At 46.4% G+C, this 21,591-nt stretch overlaps 1 protein-coding gene across 9 annotated transcripts in view; it reads left to right on the top strand.

The window, feature by feature from the left end:
- The window catches only part of NPAS2 (neuronal PAS domain protein 2), a 133,680-nt gene that overhangs the window by 13,022 nt on the left and 99,067 nt on the right, over positions 1-21,591 (top strand). The window contains exon 1 of one of the 9 annotated variants that reach the window (XM_072951311.1): positions 6,508-6,526. The exons of the other annotated variants lie outside the window; for them this stretch is intronic. The gene's annotated coding sequence lies outside the window, so the exon portion shown is untranslated. Of the gene's footprint in view, positions 1-6,507; positions 6,527-21,591 lie in introns of those variants that run through there. 9 annotated transcript variants of the gene reach the window in all.

The following is a 21,591-nucleotide window of genomic DNA, read 5'->3' as shown; positions in this document are numbered from 1 at the left end:
GAAAACCAGGAGCTGACTTGTTCATGCAGGAGCCTCCTGGAAGTCACCAGGGTTAACCAGAAGGGCGTCCCTCCATCCCCTCCCCTCCACACACAAGCACAAATCTCAGCGCTCAGCAGATGTGAAGGAAAATCGGTGCAGGCAAGGTGTTAAAGATTTTTGAGTAACAGGCTTCTCTGAGTTGGTGCTTCTCGGTTTAACTCCAAGTGTCTATAAAGCTGCTCACTTAACTTCTGAAGGGCGGTTCGGAGCACCCCAAGCCCGCCTCCCTTCACCAACTTTGGGGGCGGCTGTGGAGAGGGCTGGGCTCACCTTGTGGGGGTGGCACTAGGGGCCCTGTTGGGTCAGTTCTGTCCTTTCCTGTCCTCCTGTCCCCAGCTTTGATGGAAACAGAAACAAACCCCAAAACAAACATTTTTTTCTCCATGATCCTTTAATAACGTCCATCTGAATTATCCTGGCCTGTGCATCATTTTACAGGGCTCTGAGAACAAGCTGATTTAGGAAGGTGTTTTTCTGATGGCAAGCCAGACTTGAGCCTTGGACGATGATGATATGGGATGGGGTGCGGGGGTTGGGATCACTTGCTGTCGGGACCAACTGTGAACCGATCTGGCCAGGAGCTAATTATGATTCAAGGGGAACTAAGTTACAAGTATGCTAAAGGTAGGCTCTACCAGTACATTCCCTCTTTCATCAGTTCCCACATACAGAATTTTTGACATCTTGGTTTTGATGCTTCCCTTCTTCTTTGGTGCTGCATTTTGTTCCTCTCATGAAGGGGAGCCCCCACCACACACATGGCGTCAGGGGAAAGAGGTTTACAGGGTTTGAAAGGAATGATTCACCCCAGCTTTCCCAGAGGGGAAAAGTTTGGTCCAAAATATGAAAGAACTTTGGAAAGAGCATAAGATAAGTTCTGTAAATTGTGGAATGTGGTGCTTCTCTTAGTTCTGGGGAAGACTTTTCAGGATCCAGAATTAAAACCAAGAATAACTTCGAGCGTGCTGATGTATCTTATGTGGCAGGAGCCCTTGCCTTGCTATTTCCAGTGAATTATGACACCGCCAGACACCTGAGTCATTCAACACTGAGTCCCCATCCTTCCAGAACTAATTAACGTTCTAGGGCAAGGAGTTTCTAGTGTCCCAAGGAGATTTTTTTTTTCCAGCCAAAGAAGCCTGAATTCACCTGAAGTCAGACAGAATAGAGAATTCATTCAGCTAACTTGAGACTCATAGTGGATTTATTTTATTTTATCTCTCTTGTTTTTTAGACAGTTATCACATGCTGTTTCTTTTAAAATTGAAATACAGTCAGTTACAATGTATCAATTTCTGGTGTACAGCACAGTGTACATGTATTCATTTTCATTACAGGTTACTACAAGATGTTGAATATAGTCCCCTGTGCTAGACAGAAGAAATTTGTTTTTGATCTGTTTTATTTATAGTAGGGTCTGTTTTATATTCTGTGTCAAATTAGGCTGTAAAATGCCACATTTATCTTATTGTCCTGATCTCTTTGTCACACCTAGCCACAGATTTCCATCTTTGAAGACAAACAGTTGACAGTTCACTTTTGCAATTTCCTCTTTTGGGGGTTATCAAGAAACTTCTGGGAGATATTTGGCGTTTGCCTCCAATCTGAGTGGAGATAAACGGAATTTTCTTGAGACTGGTTTTTTTCCTCCTCTTCTAGCCAAAGTGAGGGGAAATTGGCCATATGGAGAAAAGACTCTGGTAGAGATGCCCTTATCCTCGACTTTGATTCTTGTTGCAGAGTCCCCCCAGGAGTTTGTCCTCTAAAAAGGAGAGTCAGGGGGCCGTTGAGTGGAGGGGACCTCAGAGGCCAGGCCACCAGAACCGTCACCTCACAGAAGGGGAAACTGAGGCTCAGCAATGGCCTAATCCAGCATGAAAGCCAGTCTCAGCCTCCCTTCACCTCCCCCCGCTTCTCAACCACCGGCTGTCCAATATACTTGTGGCTCGTTTTACAAACACAGCGGAACAGGATTACAGCTGTGAACGAAAAGACGAATCCTGCCTGTTTTACGTCCCCAGATTGCCACCATCGGTTTAGCTCATTTTTAGAATTTCCCAGAAGTGGGATGGATGACAATAACAATTTAAAATTTGCTTTTCGTGATTGCATGCACGGATTTCATTTCTTTTCCTTGATGCTGAATTTGCATAGTCAGTGAGTTGAAATGAGACATCACCAGGGCCAGTAGACACCCCCAACCCTGGGTCTAGCCCCTTTTAGCCGTGGGAAGGACGTTCTTTCTCCCCATCCTCTGAGATATTGAGTATACAGGGCCCACCTTTCGATAGGAAGACAGTCTTTAAACAGAGTTAAAACAGCTGTTGAATGTTTAAACCATACTTTTTCTCTTTGACGGAATTTAGGATATATTAAAAACAGCAAACTGTTAGCAGATACAAAGTATGTTAAGGCAGACTGTTCTCATCTATATCTGGGGAGTCTATATTTTGATATTTTACATGGAAAACAAATGTTAGTGGCATTACTTCGTTCAGCTCTCCGGACCCCTGGGCTTTTGCTCATGCTGTTCGCCCCGCCTAGAACACCCTTCCTGCCTTCCATTTCTGCTCCCTCCTGTTCACCCTTTTAGACTCAGCTCTGGCCTCTCTCCCCTGAGAGGTTCTAATGTCTGTCCTCTGGGATCCTACAGAACCTCTTGCAGATCTTTTTCATGGCAGTATCTGGATTTTATAGTTTTGAAGTTACCGACTGCTGTGGCTGTTGACCCACTAGACTGTAGGTCCCTGGAATAGAGATCAGATTTTCCCCTTTGTCTTTCAGCAGCTGCTGTATAGTAGGCATGCTCCATCAGTGTTTATGGAACTGAACCAAAGGACAGGAAGCCTCTGTTCATTGGAACTGGGACCCACTCTTATAAAGTTACATCAGTCAGTCATTTTAGGTCCTTGAGATGCTGTGTTGTATTAAATGTTCTTCGCAGCCAAGGGCAAATCCCCTTGTGTTCACAGGCCCTACTCCCTCAAAACCAAGTGAGCTACCATCTGGTGGCCACCTTACACCCCAGACAATCATGCCTCTACAGCCTTTCTTCTTGTCTGAATCCTTTACAGCCCAACATTCCTGAGGCTTTAGGTTCAGAACCTGGAATCCCAGATCCGATATCTCAGAGATCATCGGGTGCTGAGAAATCACATGTCCCTTAGCGCTGGGGCAAGGGACACCGCCAGCCACATCCATCAGAGAAGGTCACACAGGCTAAATGAAAAGAGCACGTGACAGATGATGGTCTGATTCTGTTTTCATTAAAAGAAAAATGAAAGATATGATCTGTCAAACAGAAGCGTGGGGAGGTAGGGGGAACGCAGTGCTTACAAGTCAGGGGGTTGGCGTTAAGGCCGCCTGGGTTCAAACCCAGCTCCTCTCCTGACCAGCTGTGCAACTTAGGAAGGCTGCTTAAACCCAGTACCTGCCTTTCTTCCTCCATCAAATAGGGATGTGGTGGTGCCTGCTCCTTGCCGTCGTTCTGAGGATTAACTGAGCTAATATATGCAAAGCCCCTAAGATGTGCTGGCACACAGCCACCAGGAGGTGCCACTATTAAATTCTCTGCAGTGAACATGTATACTCAGGCCGATTATACCTATGAATGTTTTGGGGAAAGTATTAAAAGTTTGGAGAGAGCAAGCAAGCATACTCCCTATCTGTGCGGCTGGATTTGCTGTAGGGTTGTGTAGGGATGGGCCAGACCAATGACCGGTTCTTGTGTCCAGTGACTAAGGGATGAAACAGTCAGTAGCCAGACTGACCCTGTAGACTTCCACCTGCACACACACACGCACATGCACACATACACACCCAGAGTTAAGCCCCCGGGTGGAAGACTGGAGTACTGTCTCCCTAGGTATTTATGTGTCCAAAGGCAAGGAGCCTTGGAAGCATCTCAAGGTCATAAAAGCCCAGACACATGAGACTCTCTGACTCCTGCAGATATTTTATTTACATTCCTAAAGGTCAAGGTTAAAAACCCAGAGTCCTTTCCCTCCCATCTCAAAGGAGCAAAGGTTTCTCTCTCTCTCCTTTCTAGACATGGAGGGAGGTAACTGCTCTCTTCTGCACGTGAGCAGAGAGGATCCTTTTGTTTTCCATCCCTCATCTCAGGGGTGTAACCTGCACATGGAGGAAGCCTCCATCGGCTCTTGTCACCGTGCCTGTGGGTCTGGGCCTGGGTCTGGGGGCCGACACTGCAGGGTCACTCTGGGTATGAGCATCGGTGGAGCCCCTTCCCTGACCCGGCTGCTTTGCCTGTAGAAAATACTTAACTATAGGTGGGCGGCATCTAGGACCCTGTGTGGTTTTATTATCCGTATGCCTGGGTGCTTTGCTGGTCCAGAGAAACCCGGGTCCCTGTCTGCGGGACGTGTCTGGGGACCAAGGAAGTTAGGCCAGCACAGCATCCAAGGTATGTCCGCAGGACCAGGCGGCTCCAGGTGGCCTCACCAGCATTCCTCCTTTAACCAAAGAGACCCCGTACATCAGAAAACAGCCATTTTTTATGAGTTGTAGCTGGATTCTTTTACAGTAAAGTACAGTTCTAATGAAATGACTCTGTCCCCAGCTGTTCCTGAAAGGAATGGAAAAAGGCTGGCGTCTCCTGGTGTTTCCATTTTTGATCAGCCTCATCTGGGAATTTAATACATTTTTCTGATCAAAGTCCAAAGTCTCTGCTTTGCTCCGGCTTTAATCTTTGGCTATAAAGCCTCCCTTTTCTTGCAGACATACATTCAAATCAGGTTACAGCCAAACAGCAATTTTATTTTGGGGGATGGAGAGGGTGGGGCAGGAACACGTGTCTAGATAAAGAGGTGTTCAGTGCCCTCCTTAGGGGAAGGTGTTTGGACAGTTCAGGTAAATAGTTAACAGTTTTTTCAATGTAGGTTTTTGGTATATTTGAGAGATTTTATTCTACATACTGAATTCTGTTAATCGTTGAAATGGCCCTAAGTCATGTTTTCTGTTATTTTTTTGATGCTTATGTCAAGAAGAAGGAGGAAAATAATTTAAATTCAAATGCTCTTCAAATTCCAATATTAACTTGAATTTCTTTTTAAGAAAAAAACAATGTTTGTTTAAGAAAGTAGATGACCTATAAAGATGTCTGAAGGATCCCTTTCTGGAAAGTAGATGAGTTTATCAAGGACTCCTGTGTGAAGGGACGTCTTCCTTTATCTCACCCATCAGTGAGTTGCTCAGACAGGTGGCAAAATGGGAAGAGGGGGTCCCGATAGCCCGCACCAGGACTGAGTAGGTCCTGCCCCCACGTCTTCCCCAGGGAGGAAGGGAAGTGGGTGATTCAGGAGGCTTGAGACCCCAGAAAAGAAAAGAGAAACTGCCGCAACCTGCCTGGTCCAGTCCGGCCTGATCCGGCCCGGGAGACTCACATAGAAGGTCGGGTCAGCCTCCCCGTCTGCAGGCATCTGGAGACTTGCCAACTCATGTTTTCTTCAGTGCTGCCCTGATGTGTGGCTTGTGTCATGAGGTCCATATCAGTAAAGTAGTTTAACTACCCAACTCGCCCAGCGTTAGCAGGTCCCAAACTGTGCCAGGCGCAAGGCTGAGGCTGGGATGTCCCTGAGGGTGGGCGCCGGGGGCTGGGATGGGGGTCTTGGTGCTCAGAGGAGCCCGCAGGCCCTTTCACCCGGGATGTTTGGAGACTCGGGGGCTCAGATCAGCAAGTATTTTGATAATTCTCTTCAACCACATACTTCATACTCCGAGCACCAGTTTTCAGAGAATTAGAAGCAACAAGTATACATAAACTCTGCTGAAAAGTTCACCTTCCTTTGCTCAGCCAGTCCCCAGCGGGGCTGAGGGGCCAGTGGTTATGAACCATGCTCCACATGGTTCCCTATTAGCTCTACAGGCAGAAGATGTGGGGTGCGGTGCCGATACACATAGGCCAGAAGGTGCGTTTTGAAACAGATCCTTAATATAGTTCCTTCTCATTTAGCTCTTCTACTTGACGAGTTAGAGGACCTGTCAGTTATTCCAGTTCCAGATCCGTGAGCACCAGCGTCGTGCATTGCGTCTGGGCACGTCACCCGTGCAGCCTGACAGTCAGAAGAGGCTGCCTTGTGAGGGTGTGCCCTGGTTCTGAGTAGGTGCCCCTTCTGCCAGAGCAGTGGTTGGCCCTGCTGTTCAAAGTGATTAATTCACTGTGTGCCACTTTGGTTAGGGAAGGGGACAGGGAGACAAGGATGAGGAAGGAACGAGAGACACTGGATTGCGGAAATAAACGAAGACCAACCAGGTGAGAATCAACAAAGGCTATTCACTCAGAGCCGGTAAAGCAAGAGAGTCAGCCACCATCACCTGTGTCTTGGCAGCGACTCAAGGGCCAGCGGAGGAGTGGGAAAGATTTACGGTGGAAAAAAGGCAGGGCTCCTGGGTGCCCTGATGGGAGGCTGTCCGCGTGGGGAGGTTGGACCCACGAGAAGCCGGGCATCCTGTATGATTGTTTGGGGTGAGTATGCAGCTTTCTCTGGTCATTCCTAAATTGGAAGTGAGAGTTTGGAAATTTGGGGCACTGTCAGTTATAAATCAAGTCCTTGCCACTCAGGGCTGGTTATCACAGGGGTTATTTGGCTTTTGGGATTGTTGCTGAAGGTAGCGGTCTGACCGCCTACAAGTCTGACTTAGAGACCGCAGGCTGGCTTCCTGGCTGGTTACTATCGATCACGGGTTGGTTTCCTGGGCAGATTGCTACAGGTTGTGGGTCAGGGTTCTGTTTCTACATGTTGCCTGGCCATTGTTCGTTTGTCTATTTAGTATCTCAGCACCAACCTAGCACTGGCTAAGAATAAACAAGAGACTCAGCACGCCTTTTGGCCTCGGGGAGTGGGGGGGATCTCAGGCTGGCCAGCACCAATCAGATACCAGCATCCAGGCCTCTGCGGTCGTTGCTGGGCAGGACCACGCCGTGACTATCCGACGGCAGCCTGGTCGCCAACTCTGGACTTGATCATGAGGCTGCCGACACTGCAGTGTTCACACGCCATGAGCTCCTTCCCGCCTTCCTTAAACTTGAGATTGACTCTGGCCAGCTGCTTCTCTGAGGGGGACACTGTTCCTTGGGCAGGGACTGCCCCATCCTGGTTTCTAGTCCACTTTTGTTAGTGACTGGCTGTCTTGAATCATCCAAGGACTCCCCTGACAATGAAAGCTTCTCTTATATGTCATTTCACCCCTGCTCTCAGCCCCGACCTGCAGAGGGGTTTCTGGCCAGGAATGGAGTATTCCAGACAGTTCTGGAATTTTCCAGACAGTTCTGGAATTTCTGTCATAATCTCCTCCTTCTTCAGTCATTTTCTTGTCACTCCTGGAAGTTTGGTGCCATGGCCTCCCTGCTCTGGGCACCGTGTCTGGCCGGAGGAAAATGGATGGGGCCGTGCCAGCCTTCAGTGCCACCGCTCCTGTCCTGGCAGGCCACGTGGGGACTTCTGAGGTGGCTCCCCACCCACCTTCTAGTTTTTTTGTTTCTATGTTTGTTGTGCATTTTGCTCTGGCATTTACAGAAAATTCCTGGATGCCAACATCATGGATAGCCAAAGACAATCCTGGAATATTTGACTTCTCTAGAATTTAAGAAAAAAAAGTGTTCAGAGTTTATAGCGTTAAGTTTTACATCAGATGTGCCTAAAGTATTTAAGTTTGTAGAGAAACCCTAAGAAGGTTATATAGGGTTTTGAAAGACACCCACAAAGTTCTGAAGAGGGGACAATTAAAAAGGCATCTCGTCTCCTGCCTGTGTGTGTGTTTGCGCTTTCAAATTACCTGACGTCCTCTGGGTGTGGAAGTTAAGTCAAAGCTGTCAAGATTTGCTTCCCTTCTGAGAACAACTCTTGTGCCATTGACGACCAAGAATAACAATAAGCCTTTTCTTAAGTTGAAAAAGAGTATGTATTTTTGTCCCTGAAAGAACAGCGATTATTCATGTCCTTTAGTTATTTAAAGTATTTTTGTAAATGCTGAGAATGAGAATTCTGAACTTCATCTTGACGTTCAGCCATACAAAATAAAAATGCTTTAAATATTCAGGGCCTTCACCTGAAACATTTTGGTTGGTGAGTCTCTTAATAATAATAGCTCTTTGGGGAGGACCAGTACGTGACGTACACGGTCGGAAATGCTTTGAACATATTAACTCCTCTACTTCTCATATTACCCTCACTTTATAGCTTGCACACTGAGGCCCAGAAAGGTTCAGCCACTTGCCCGAGGTCACACAGCCACGACTTGGACCTGGGCCATCAGACATCCACCTTAAACCTATGTTGGCCCTCGAAGCTTCCACCCACATTCTATCAAGGCACATAGTTTCTCTTGTTTCCTCCCAAAACATGAACTTGAAAAGGAAAGCAGCATTGACTATTCATGTGTTTAGCTCAGAACCCTTCAAGCCTTTGGAGTGTAAGAAATAATCATCGTTAGAGCCCCTCCTGGAATTGGGCCGTTGCAGGTCTGGTTGCTGCTGCTGATCTGCTGTTCGTGGAGCTCAGTCGGAGAACAGACAAGTGAAACACCAGGGAGGATGATGGTGGGTGAGCATAATGTATGATCATCTTCTTATCTTGGAATTCTTTTTTTAAAATAGGCTTTTAGCAGGCTTGCTTTCTTTTTTATTGTGGCAAAATAGTTAATGCCACCAAACTGTGCACTTAAAAATGGTCAAGTTTATGTTATATATATTTTTACCACAATAAATAAATAAGTAGGTTTAAAATTTTTTTTTAATCCAGTGAGCTCGTGGGTGACTCCCCAGCCAGGCATGATGTCTGTAGGTCTTGCGGATTGGGTTGGCCAAAGTGAGATTTTTTTTCCTCAAGTTTTCCAGGTTCATGTTCTGCTTCAATCTCACAAGGAAGAGAAAACCTTAGTAGGCTATGAATGCCTTTAGAAAAAAGCCAAGAATAGTGTGTATGTAACTTCTTTTGGAGCAAAATCTACTGGCTGATCTACTGGTTTCAAGGGCCAGTTCAGTTCCTGGTGTAGTTGGGGAGGATTTTTGTCAATTTTGCGAGTTTCTGGTTATAAAGACCCATGGGTCCTCAGTGGTCTGCCCCAACCTTGTGTTTTTCATCACCCCTGGTTTTTTCTTAGGGTGCAGTGTTTCAGGATCACATCAGTCATGTTCTAGAAGAAACATCTGCATCGTGGGGAGCGTATGGCCATGAAAAGTTCTTGTGATAACAGGGAAAATCAAGATCTGAATCGGAGTTTGTGTTGTTAACCATTCTGGGCTCTGGGGGAATTCAATGGTCAGTGAAAAGAGAATTTGCAGGGCCTCAAATGCCCCACACAATTTGGCAAAGAGCTAAGCCAGGTCACCTTAGCACGGTCTCTTCCATCTAGAGCACATGCTGTCTCTTGAAAGCATCCTGTCGAATGGCAGAAATACACTCATGCCATCATGGATTGAAGAAGTGATCTTTTGCCTAAATATGTGGGTATTTGAGAGCGTTTCTCACATAATCAGAGACTGTAGTGCTGGAGACACCTGGAGAGTTCAGTTCTTTCTACTCCATGAACACACAGACCTGGAGCTGGAAATTCGTTTAGTTTGATATTCACACAGTCAAGAAACTTGCCCACATGTCCAATAAGACTGTCTCTGCTGAACTGTAGGCTGGATACTGGCAAAACGACCTCTGTTTCAGGAAAAGCTTGTTGTTGTTTGTCCTCAATTGCCCTGACACCAGTTCTCTGCCTTGAGTCACTTTGCCACAAGTCCGTGGGCCGGGCAGATGGTCAGCACACGGGGCCAGCAGTGCTGGGTCATCTTACACCCTTCCCTGGGCATTTGTCTCAGGAGTAGGGATTTCCCGGTGTTTTGGTTTCGTGTAGCTGAGAATGTGAATAAAAACAATTAGGAGACCATAAATAGTGTCTTTAAATAAACTGTTAACCTCCCTGCTTAATTGTGACCACGAGTAAGTCCTGGAAAGGAGAGGCTGGTGGCCGCAAGTCAGTGGGAGAAACACAGTTGTAAGCAGAGACCAGCTGTGACCTCCAGCCCCGGGTCCCATTAGCAGCAGGAATTTGAGCAGCTGACTTTCTGTCTCTGGGCGTCAGTTTCCCCATAGTGACTGAACAACAGGTCAATGATCTGGGGTCTCTTCAGCTCTAAAACCTCTGCCTCCACTGTAATTCAAACCATGAGATTCTTATAAAGTGATAAACGTGACTTTGTAGTAGCTAATCTAATATCTATAAAAAGCACAATTACATATATTGGTGCATTCCCTAATCATCTCTAGGAAGAAATTAAAGTTGTTAAATTCTAAAGTTTGCTCTGGAGAAGGGTTGCAGAATGCTTCAGGTACCAGGAGTTTTCTCAAGGCTAAAGTTTGGGGCAAAGAGGTTTTGAAAACCTGGCAAGGGATCGACAAAAAGGAGAAGGGGTAAAACCTGGCACAGTTCTGCCCGCATTGGAGACCCAACTGTCTGTAAGAATTTGATGGAGGCTAAAAGAGACTTTGAGGGAGGAAGAGATCATTCCATGGGGCTGGGGGTGGAGAAAGTGGTCAGACATTCTGAAAAACAAAATCTAAAAGTTTACATCCTCCCTTTGCCCTACATAGCCAACTTAAATTCCAGATAAACAGTGAAACTTTTTTAAAAAGCAGTAGAGACTAGAAAAAGGAACATTCGTAAAATTCCAAAAGTGAAGAATTCCTTAGATTAGAAGAACAAAAACAAATTCCAAAAGAAAATATTGACAGATTTGACTTAAATGCCTATACTTCATTTAAAAAAAGGTAATCAAAATGTAAAGACGGTTAACCTAGAGAGGATATTTGTAGAAAAGAATGCAATCTTCAGTATGAGGAAAACCCTAGGAACAGGTTTTAAAACTCCCGCTCTAATTCAGAAATTTTCCAGTTCTGGCCCAAAAAGCGCTTGCATCAGCACGCATTAGAAATGTAGATTTCCATTGTCTGCCAAAGTCTTCCGCCAATTCCCAGCACACTGAAGGGGTCCACTGCCCTACACAAAAAGAGGCACAAAGGAGGAGTGATAGATGGTTAACAGGAAAATGATCAGTCTCCTGAGACTCGAGGAAGTACAAATAAAAACGATGATTTTTCATCAATCAAGTTATCAAAAAAGTACTAAAAGGTGATTCCTGGGGATGTGAAAAGGGCTTTTCATAGCATCACTTATGGCAGTGAATGCAAGGAAAGCCACCTGCCAGAGGTGTGAAGAGCCCCTGATATCATCACACCTTGAGCCCCACAACTTTCCCAGGACCTCTCCTAAGGGAATCAGCCCAACTGAAGAAGAGGCCGTGCCCCGCACTGTGATGTTGTGTTAGCAAGAAGTTGGCAACCGAGCCGTCTGGGAAGCTTGGTGTGGTTAAATCACCACTGAGCGACCAGTGGGTGGAATAAAATGCAGCTATTACAAGTATTTCTGGGGATGACAGCGTCGCATGGGAAAACACGTCTCATGTTAAGTGAAAAAAGCACTGTGCAAAGTTATATCCGCAGCATGATCTCAACTACATAAAATGGACCCGTGCTGACTTAGGAAAGTAAATGAGACTTGTTAATACGGGTTATCGTGGGTCATGAGTCCATGGAAGAGCTGAAGTTTTTATTTCTCTGCTTCTCTTCTCTGGGTCCTCTGGGTTTTGAAATGAGAGTTCTTGTTTGTATGGGAGGAGGTGGAAACACCCTCAGGAATGACCTTCAGTGAGGAACAGTGAAGCAGCCCGCAGACCAGTGGAGCCTGATGGTCCAGGGGGTCTCGTGTTGTCTCGGGTGGTCCTCGTGGCTGCTGAACCAGGGAGGTGCGATGTGCTCCCACTTTGAAGACGAGAAACTGAGGTTCAGGCAGGGTAGACCTTCAGTTCCTCAGCAAAAAAGAGCTTTGGGAACCCCCAGAAATGGGTGTCCTGGCCATTTGGAGGCGAGAATTCTCCCCATGGGTCTCTCCCCGCCAGCGTGAGAACAGACCCTAATTGGACAGAGGTTTGCCTCTTCTGAGATCTTGGGGCAGCACAGGGTCACCCATCAGCTCTGCAAACCTGTCCTCTCTCTCAAGTCAGGCAGAAGGGAGCCTGTGATGGGACCAGGCGAGGAGGACGTTCATGCTCCCAAATTGCAGAGGTGGGAGGGCTGTTCCCCGCCCGGGTCTCCCCGACCGTTCACGTCTGAAGGAGGATAATGAGCAATAAAGAGTGAACCTTTGTGGTCTGCACTTTCCAGAAACCTCAGACCCGTGGGTTAGCGCTAGCTCCTCGGCAGGGGGGTTCAGTGGTGGGGAAAAAAAAAAAACACTCACGACTTGATACGAATTTAACTCATTTATTTTTCCATATCACTGAAAACACTGAGCACACTAACGAAGCAGTAAGTAGTGCGCCGAACTTCAGAGAGGAGCAAGAAAAAATTGAGCCTGGAATTGTAATCACCTGTCCTGTAAAGGCTTTCTGTTGTGCCGGGTGGAGGGAAGAGACCCCACCTGCTTCTCCGTGGACTTTGAATGGGGCTGGTTCAGATCTCCTAAGACAATGGTGTTAACCGCAGTGGGTGACCATCATCATGGGAATAGACTGACCCAGCACACGAGGGAAGGCCCTCAGTTCTCTCCGAAACTTGCTTGGGAAAGAACAAGACCCAATCTGGAGGGACAGTGGATAGTACTCGGCCTAATGTTAAATCTTCAATCCGTTGCTTCCAAAATCGCCTAGTAGGTAAACTGAAATTTACATTTATTAGAATTCTCTCAGTAAGTCGTCCTCCACGGTGGGGTCGAGGCCGGGCTGGGCCTTATTCCCACAGCCCCCCAGGGGCTGCTCACTAGGACCCCGAGTGGCTGCTTCCTGGCGATCATACTTGCCATCACGCCGGGAATATCTGTGCATGCCCCCTGCACACGCGGAGGACAGGGCTGTCATCTTTGCATTTATAACCTCGGGCCAGGAACAGTCTCCTTTTGTGCTCGGTTGATTCTGAAAGGTCAGGGCTTCAGAATAGGCCTTTCATGCAGTTCACAAGGAGGCCAGTGAGATCCTAGTGGAAAGACAAACGCATGGTACCACTCCGCTTCTCGGCCCAGGACACAGGGAGGGGGACATGAGGTCAGAGAGCAGACACGTGGAGGAGAACAGAGGGGCACAGGCTTCTGCTGCACCGTGCAGCAGCTGGGGTTTCCGGCAGCTGGTGACCGGGGAGGGAACGAGAGCAACAACGCCCTGATGACGTTTAAAAGATGAAAGTCCTGAGCCTGACTGGGGGCCCCTCTGTGGCCTGGCACGCCGCCCCAGGCAGCCCGAGGCGTGTAGTGGGAGAACGTGCGTTGTGGTTGGCCTGGATCACGACTCTGTCTGTGGCTGCAGCACAACTCAGATTAGCTTAAACTGATGCGAGCAAGTAGGGGGGGCTATGGAGCAGAGGCAGAGTCTTCGGAAGAGGGACCCGAATGTTGCCTCAGGCTGGCTTGCGTGGTCCCATCCTGAGTCAGCCTTCCCCTGTGATGGGGAGCCCCCATATCCCACCTGAGCAGCCCCAGGGGACTTTTCCCCTGGCTTCTGCAGACCAGTCCCAGACAGGGACTCTGAATGGCCTCCCTTGGTCCCACACCCTCCTCTTGGACGACTGCAGAGGTGTGAATTATGATTGGAAGGTCAGGGTCGTGGGCTCACCCTGGGAGTCAGGTGACAGGTCCTGTGAGTGGCCCTCATCAAAACCAGATGGCAGGAACCCACAGGAAGTAAGAGCAGGCCAGAATGACTGAGACCCATGAAGGGGTGCGCTCCGCAGCTGCTCCCTCGGGTGACGCTCGCTGGAGGTGCATTCGTTCATCCATCTGTCCTGCTAGACCAGTGCTGGTGGTGCACCACCACTGGCCACGGGTGGCTGCTGAGACCATGGAATATGATGAGTCCAGGCTGGGGCATGCGTTAACTGTGAACTACATCCTGGATGCCAAAGATTTCATAGGAAAAGGAGAATTTAAACTATCCTATGAATAACTTCTAAAATTTGTTACAGGTTGAAATGATAATATTTTGTATATGTTGGGTTAAACAATGCATATTCTCAAAATCACCTCTCTCATTTTACTTTTTTCTTAAATTGATGTATAGTTGTACAATAGTACGTAAGTTACAGGTGGACAATATAGTGTCTCATGACTTTCAAAGGTTATACTCCATTTATAGTTATAATAAAATATTGGCTATGTTCCTGTGTTGTACAGTATGTCCTTGTAGCTTATTTTATACATAAATAGTTTATACCTCTTACTCCCCTCCCTCTCCCCACTGGTAACCACTAGGTTGTTCTCTATATCTGTGAGTCTGCTTCTATTTTGTTTTTTATTTGCTTGGTTTGATTCTTTTTTTTTTTTTAATGGAGGTACTGGGAATTGAACCCAGGACCTCGTGCACGCTGAACACACACTCTACCACTGAGCCATACCCTCCGCTGGTCCCCACAGTCTGCTTCTTTTTTGTTATATTCACTAAGTTGTTGTATTCCTTTTACTTTTTTAATGTGGCTTCTAGACATTCTAAATCACAAAGGTGGCTCACGGTGTATTTCTCTTGACAGCATTGTTCCAGATTGTGTTCATATTTCTATCTTGGGGGGGATTCAAGCAGGAAAGTGGAGTTCATCCTCAAGTTTACCACCCACTGGGTCATGTCCTTTTGTTTTCCTTGAGATTATCTCTTGAAACTGCAGTGTGTGCTCCCTGTTTGAATGTTTGGTGATTTTAGTGAGTAAGTCATCGTTTGCCCTTCACGAGTTATGGACAGACGTCTCCCAAATTGTTTAGTCTGTCTCACCAAGGCCCAGACTGGGTCGGGGGAGCTGGAACCACGTCTGATTCGAGGGGATCACAGCGACGGACAGATGTCATAACCTCTGTGCTGAGTCTCCTTCTGGGATCCCATCAGCGAAGGATTGCGTCTCCTTGAAAACCACCAGCATTCTCAGTTGCTTTGTTTTCACTCCTACGGATTCTGTTTCCTTAACCTCCTTTGTTGAGTCATCGTGCATGCCGTCTGCAATCCAGATGTGAGAAAATGTTTCAGAGCTTGATCACGGTGGGAGCTGTCTGCCCGCTTGTAGGTCTCATTCTTGCCTCCCTCCCTCCATCCGTCCTCCCATCCTTCCTCCAACCATGTCTTCATTCACAAGTGGCTACACCCCTGGTGTGTCCCAGGTGCTGGGCGAGGTGCTGGGAATACAGCAGTGAGCTTGCCACCAGGCCATTCCCCACACTGATGGGTCTGGCTGCTGGTAGTAGAATGTACCATACCTCTTATGGAGGGTCCTGGGAAGCTCAGCTTGAATGGAGAAGGTGAAGATGGGGGCAGGGGTCCGGGCTGCTTCTCTCCGAAAGGGCTCCTCTGAAAACCCCTGTTCTAAATCGCGCTTCTCTCTCCAGGCATATTTTAGTTATTATGTCTTCCCATAATACATTTCGATTAGATGGATTAAAGCTAAGATCCCTACTTAATCAAACAAAATTAAAGAGCTTTCCTGAAATTGACATATTGAGAGAAACACATCCCCAAACAAAACAAAACCCCAAAAATGAATCTAGGGAGGTCTGGGTTCTCAAGAATGTTTTATCTAGGACAGGCAGTAGGTTTCGTGTATTTCTCCCTATGGCATGTAAACACCCAATAAAAATCAGGCAAGACTGTAAGTTAGGATTCCTTTTAAGTGACACACGTTTATTTGGCTGGCTAATGACTAATCTTTCTTTCCTGTATTAAACACATAGCTAATTTGCTTGGGTGATGAAAACTGTTTCAATAAGCTGTTGCCCAGTTTCTGAGCCAAAGCTCCCAATGCTGCGTGTTCTTCCTGCCTTTCTCACGAGCCCGGATCAGCTGGGCAGATCCGTTCCCAGGACACCCTTTCCACCTGCTGGTGGAAGGGACATCCTTTGATGAGCATTTAAAGATACCCCATTTAGACCTGAATGAAACTAAATTCGTGGTGACTTGGGGGTGATGATAAAAAAAGGAAAGAAAACATTTTCCCCTTTCTTCCCCTTTAGAACTCTCTGAAGTTGATTTTTCAAATGTGATGCTTTTAAAGAAAAAAAAATAGACAGTAATAATGCTCAGCAGAACCAAGCGCATTTAGCATGCTCTGAGTGCAACCGAGTGTATTGTGTCTGTTTAAAACTAGAAACTCGGAAGCAACGTAGAAAGAACGTGGGGAGGGGTGTTCAGAATCACAATTACTTTGAATCAGGAGGAAGCCTCTGAGCCATCAGGGGTGGACCAAGGAGAGGCAGACGGGTCCATTCTGCCTGGCAGCTGGACCACGGCACCCTGATCTTTTTGGTTTACTTATGAGTCATTTAAAAATTTCAGTGCTGCGAGTAAGAAGACACCTTGGTAAATAAGCAGGCAGGTGCTGGTGAGAGGTGGGGAGTGTTGTCGCTGGAATTAAGGCGGCATGGCACGCGGTAGAGAGAGCAGGACATCCAAGCACAAGCTGATGTCATTTTTAAGAGCACGTGATTTGCTTGGTGTTAACCAGCGTTTGCCCAATGGGCAAGCAGGGGTTAAGTCATGAGGACCAGGGGCTGGTTTATTCTCCTTTGCTGTCTGTCAAAGCTTTTGCTGTAGCTGACAGTACTTCTCACTGTCAAATCCAAGGGTCATCTGACTCGGCCTCTGCCTTCAAGGGCCCAGGGTGCTGTCACCTTTGAGCACCGAGACCTAGAGAAAGTACATGATTTTCCAGGCAACCAGGTGGTGGTAGTAGTTAAACTTGAACTTGGATCTCTTGCCCTTCTGTTTATTGAATACTGTCTTTCTCCCTTTTGTCCTCCACTGTAGACTTTTTAAAAATGCAAAGAAAAACATACTATTTCCAAAATACACTCTTGCATGTGTTAATGACTTAATTTCCCCTCTGAGCAAAGAAAGCGTTGTCACATAAGCTTTTGCTGCGGGGGTATCGATTTCCAGTTCTCTCTGGTCTGCCTTTGTTGACGGGGAAGGCTGGCCTGGCAGTGTAGGTGGGGTGGAAGGATTAGGTGCAAGGATCAAGGAGCAATTCCGGAGAAGGCGGTGGGAGCCCCCAGGACAGCACATAAAAATTAATTATAGAAAAACACATCATTAACATCAGTTCGCGCAGCGGGTCCCAGGGTGACTCTTATGTGAAATTAATTAGTCCTTACTTAACTTTTCTTCTATCACCTTCTCCATACTATGAAGAGAGTCCTAATTACTGACATCAGTTGTTTTAAGTCATTAAGGGGCATCATTTTACATGTCAGCGTCCTCATTCAGCCCTGTAAATGCAGCAGCCCCTTTACCTCCACGGGCTGGTCTTCCTGGGCAAGTACCCTGTGTGGTAAAACAAAGTAAGGTCCACACGATTGAGGTCTCAAGAAAATAAGGTATTGGAGTAAAGTAATAAAAATCCATTCATTTGTTACTGAATAGCTCCTTTTCTCCAGAGACTCCGCTACAGCCCTGGGCACTGAAGGTGAGGAAAAGAGTAGAACCCGGAACTTACCGCCTAGTTGTGGGGGGTTGAGGGGTAGGAGATGGCTTTCCAATGGGCCGTTACCTAAATCAACATAGGATATTGTTTTTGTTTTTTTCAATTGAGGTGCTGGGGATTGAACCCAGGGCCTCATGCATGCTGAGCACGTGCTCCCGCACTGAGCTATACTCTCCCCAGGGAAACAGAATATGGCTACCAAAGGGAAAAGGGTGGAGAGGGATAAATGAGGAGTTTGGGATTAATAGATACACACTACTATATATAAAACAGATAAAGGGCAAGGACCTACTGTATGGCCCAGGGAACTATATTCAGTTTCTTGTAATAACATAATGGAAAAGAATCTGAAAAGAAAATACATAGATATATGTATGTGTATGATTGAATCATTTTGTTGCACACCTGAAACTAACATTGTAAATTTTAACATTGTAAAAGAAAACATAGGATATCACGTCATGATGGAGAATTTGATCCAGTCTAAGGACAGGGATGGCCTTTCTGAGGAAATGACATTTAAACCGAGACCTGAACAGGGCAGTGACGCAGATCGGGCAGCATTTCAAAGCAGAAAGAACAGCATATATGAAGGCCTGGAGCTGAGGGAGACTGGAACTGATTTATGGGGTGGTTAGGTGCCAGGTCACCAACAGCCTTGTGTTTATTTTTTAGCATTTTGTCCTAAGTGTTATGGGGAAACGAAGGTTGATTGGTTGGTTGGTTTTTAGGGAAAAGTTTTGCGAGTACAAGTTCTTTTATTTATTTTTTAAGTATATTAAGTTATACAGTTGATTTATAATATAAAAGAATATGTGTATATATATATACGTATGGCTGAATCACTATGCTGTACACCAGAAACTAACGCAACTTTGATTTACCTTTTTATTGTGAATCATTTCAAACTCAGAGAAAAGTTGCAGGAACGCAGGTAGCTTCCTCATAGCCATCATCAAGAATTCCTGCTAAGGTTTATCTCACTTGCCTTCCACACTGTTTGTGTATACACGTACGGCTATTTTTTACTAAACCATTTGAAGGTGAGCTGCTGATACGATGCTGAATGATGCATTCCTATATATTCATCGCATGATCATCAAATTTAAGCAGTTCACACTGATACCGTATTTCCTTCTGATCCTCAGACCCCACTGAAATTTTGCAGACTGTCCCACCCACATCCCCGATGGTCTAGTGGCCAATCCCAAGTCTCATCTGCATTTACTTGTCTCTCCCATCTGGGCCAGTTCCTAAGTCTTGACTTGTTTTTTATGGCCCAGGCATTTGGGAAGATTACAGGTCATTGACTTTATAAAATGACCCTCAATTTGGGTTTGTCTGATGCGTCCTAATGATCTGAGGCAGATTATGTATTTTTGGCAGGAACACGCAGAGTGATGCAACCTATCAAAAGGCCGGGACGGCGATCAGTCCTGTTCCCAGTGACATTAACTTTGATCACTCAGTTAAGGCGGCGTTGCCAGGTTTCTCCACTGCATTATTTTTTTTCCTTTGAATTAATAAGTATTAAAAGGTATCTTAAGACTAGATAAATATACTTTTTCTCATCAAGCATTTACTCACTCGTTTTAGTAGCCATCAATGCCTCTCGCTTGAAACAGTCATTACCATGGTGGTTGCCAAATGGTAAGTTTCAAAAATTCCTTCATCCCTCCTGCATGTGTTAGTTGCCAGTCTGCTTGAAGGAGGAGCATTCCTCCTCCCCTGTTCATTCATTCACTCCCTTGTATCAGTATGGTTTCATGGATTCCTGCTTTGTTCAATAAATTACAATTTGGATGCTCGGATTACCCCAGGTTTGGTCAGTGAGAACCCTTTTGAGCTGTTTTTGTTTGCTTGTTTATTGAAGTACATTTGATTTACAACATTGTGTTAGTTTCTGGCGTACAGCATAGTGATTCAGTTATGCGTATGTATATATTCTTTTTCATAATAGCTATTTTTAAGTTATTGAATGTAGTTCCCTGTGCTATACAGTAGGATCTTGTTGTTTATCTATATTATATATGGTAGTGTGTATCTGCAAATCCTAAAGTAATATATCCCTCCCCCGCTTTCCCCTTGGGTAACCATAAGTTTGGTTTCTATGTCTGTGAGTCTGTTTCTGTTTTGTAAATAAGTTCATTTGTGTCATTTCCTTAGATTCCACAGATAAGTTGTATCATATGATACTGAGCTGATTTCTGACGGGTCCCCATCAACCTTTGAGTGCGTCCTACTTTCTGGCACAGTAAGATGCTTCAGGCCCACCCAGTCCTTTTCCTGCTCCGGCCCTGGAACCAGCCTGCTTCCTTTTCGTGAAGAGCCTACACTGATGGGCTCTGAGCTGGAGAGTGGCCTGATTAGATGAGCACCTTTAAAATATTACTGTGGCTGCCTCTGAGGAGCGCAGGGAAGGGACAGGCAAGAGCTGAATCGGGGAGGCCACTTGCAGACTCTCGGTTGCTGCTCAGTCTGGAGACTTGGGCGAGATGGTGACAGTGCAGGTGGAAAATGGGGACAGTTTTAAGGAATACTTGGAAGCTAGAACTGACAGGTGATGGTGGGGTGTGGGACATGATGGGGAGAATGGAGATGTCCTTTCCTGAGATAAAGATGGGGGAGGAGAGGAGCTTCCTTGAGCAGGGAAGATCACAGCTCCTGTTTGAGTCTGTGAACCTCGAGAGCTCTGGGCGGCCAGGCAGCGTGGGGAGGGACAGGTGGACATGGACGCGGGAGCCTGGAACTCAGAGGAGAGGCCGGAGCTGGAGTCACAGATCTGAGCCTCGGGGGAGGTTTGGGCCCCACCTGTGAGGGCCTCGTGGACAGGCTGTGCATCAGGCCTTCCCGCTGGAGGAGCTGGTCCCTCACACTTGCAACCTGCTTGGCGAATGCTTGGCATTTTCACAACATAGTTGGGGGCCCGTTTTCTTTTCCTTTTTCCTGTTTCCTTTTGTCACGAAGGAAGAATGTTAACAGACTTCCTCCCTGCGCGACTCGTGACTCCCCGACCCCAAGAGACCAGGGAAGACATCTACAGTAATTGTCACATTTTCGTGCGTTAAGAGTTCTGTAGGGAACTGTATGTGTGTTAAGGAAAGAAAAAAAAAGAATATGTGTGTGTATACATCCACGCACATATATGTGTATACATGTCCTACTTAAAATGATTGCTGTCCAAAAATACCTTATCTCAAAATTAAGACTGACAAGGGATGACTGAAAACAGAACGTAGATAAAGAATCTGTAATAGGGAGACTATAATCATGGCTTTCCCGCAACCCATCAGATGGTAAAAGGAAAAATTTGGGAGCAGGACACATGCCAATCAAGGAAGGCCAGTGTCAGAGCTGTTGGCACGTGGATGCTTAGTTCACAAACACGTAGTCACTTTGTCACCCAAGACTCGCTCCTCCGACAGCCCGTGAGGGGGGTCCCGGCTTTCCTGCAGGGAGGTCAGGCACCCTGGTTGATGTGGGTGTTGTTTGTGTGTTGGCTTTTTTCGCTGTCGGTTACGGGGTTATTTTTGCCTCTCAATCAGAAACAGCTGGTTTTACTGGCGTTCATGGGGCTGCTTTTAACTTTTGCTTTTGTCTGAAGAGCAAGATTGAGAACTTTCAGTGCCTCTTTTTTTGTCGGTGGTTTTTTCAGGGGGTAATTATGTTTATTTTATTTTTTAAATGAACCGAGGACCTCGTGCATGCTAAGCATGCGCTCTACCACTGAGCTCTACCTGCACCCACCTTCAGTGCCTCTTTATTTAAAATTTATTTTAAATCAAGAAGGGGCATTCACTGTAGGCTGGCAACCTGGGAGGCCAACTGGAAAGCTCATGCCATACCGGGGCTGGTGCTGTGGCCAGACGGTGGTCTGTGTAGAATTTCTGGTGGTGGAGGGGGTCTGGTGATGGAGCCCACGGCCCAACAGTCACTGTCCCAGCGCTTCCTGATGTCACCCTCTTGACTCCTCGGTAGACTAGAAGGGAGGTTTTCAGATTTTGCTTAGCTTTTTTACATTCTCCCCAGGCATACTTTT

Source organism: Vicugna pacos, chromosome 28, assembly GCF_048564905.1.
Source record: "Vicugna pacos chromosome 28, VicPac4, whole genome shotgun sequence".
Lineage (NCBI taxonomy): Eukaryota > Metazoa > Chordata > Mammalia > Artiodactyla > Camelidae > Vicugna > Vicugna pacos.
This window is presented reverse-complemented; position numbering and strand designations above follow the sequence as displayed.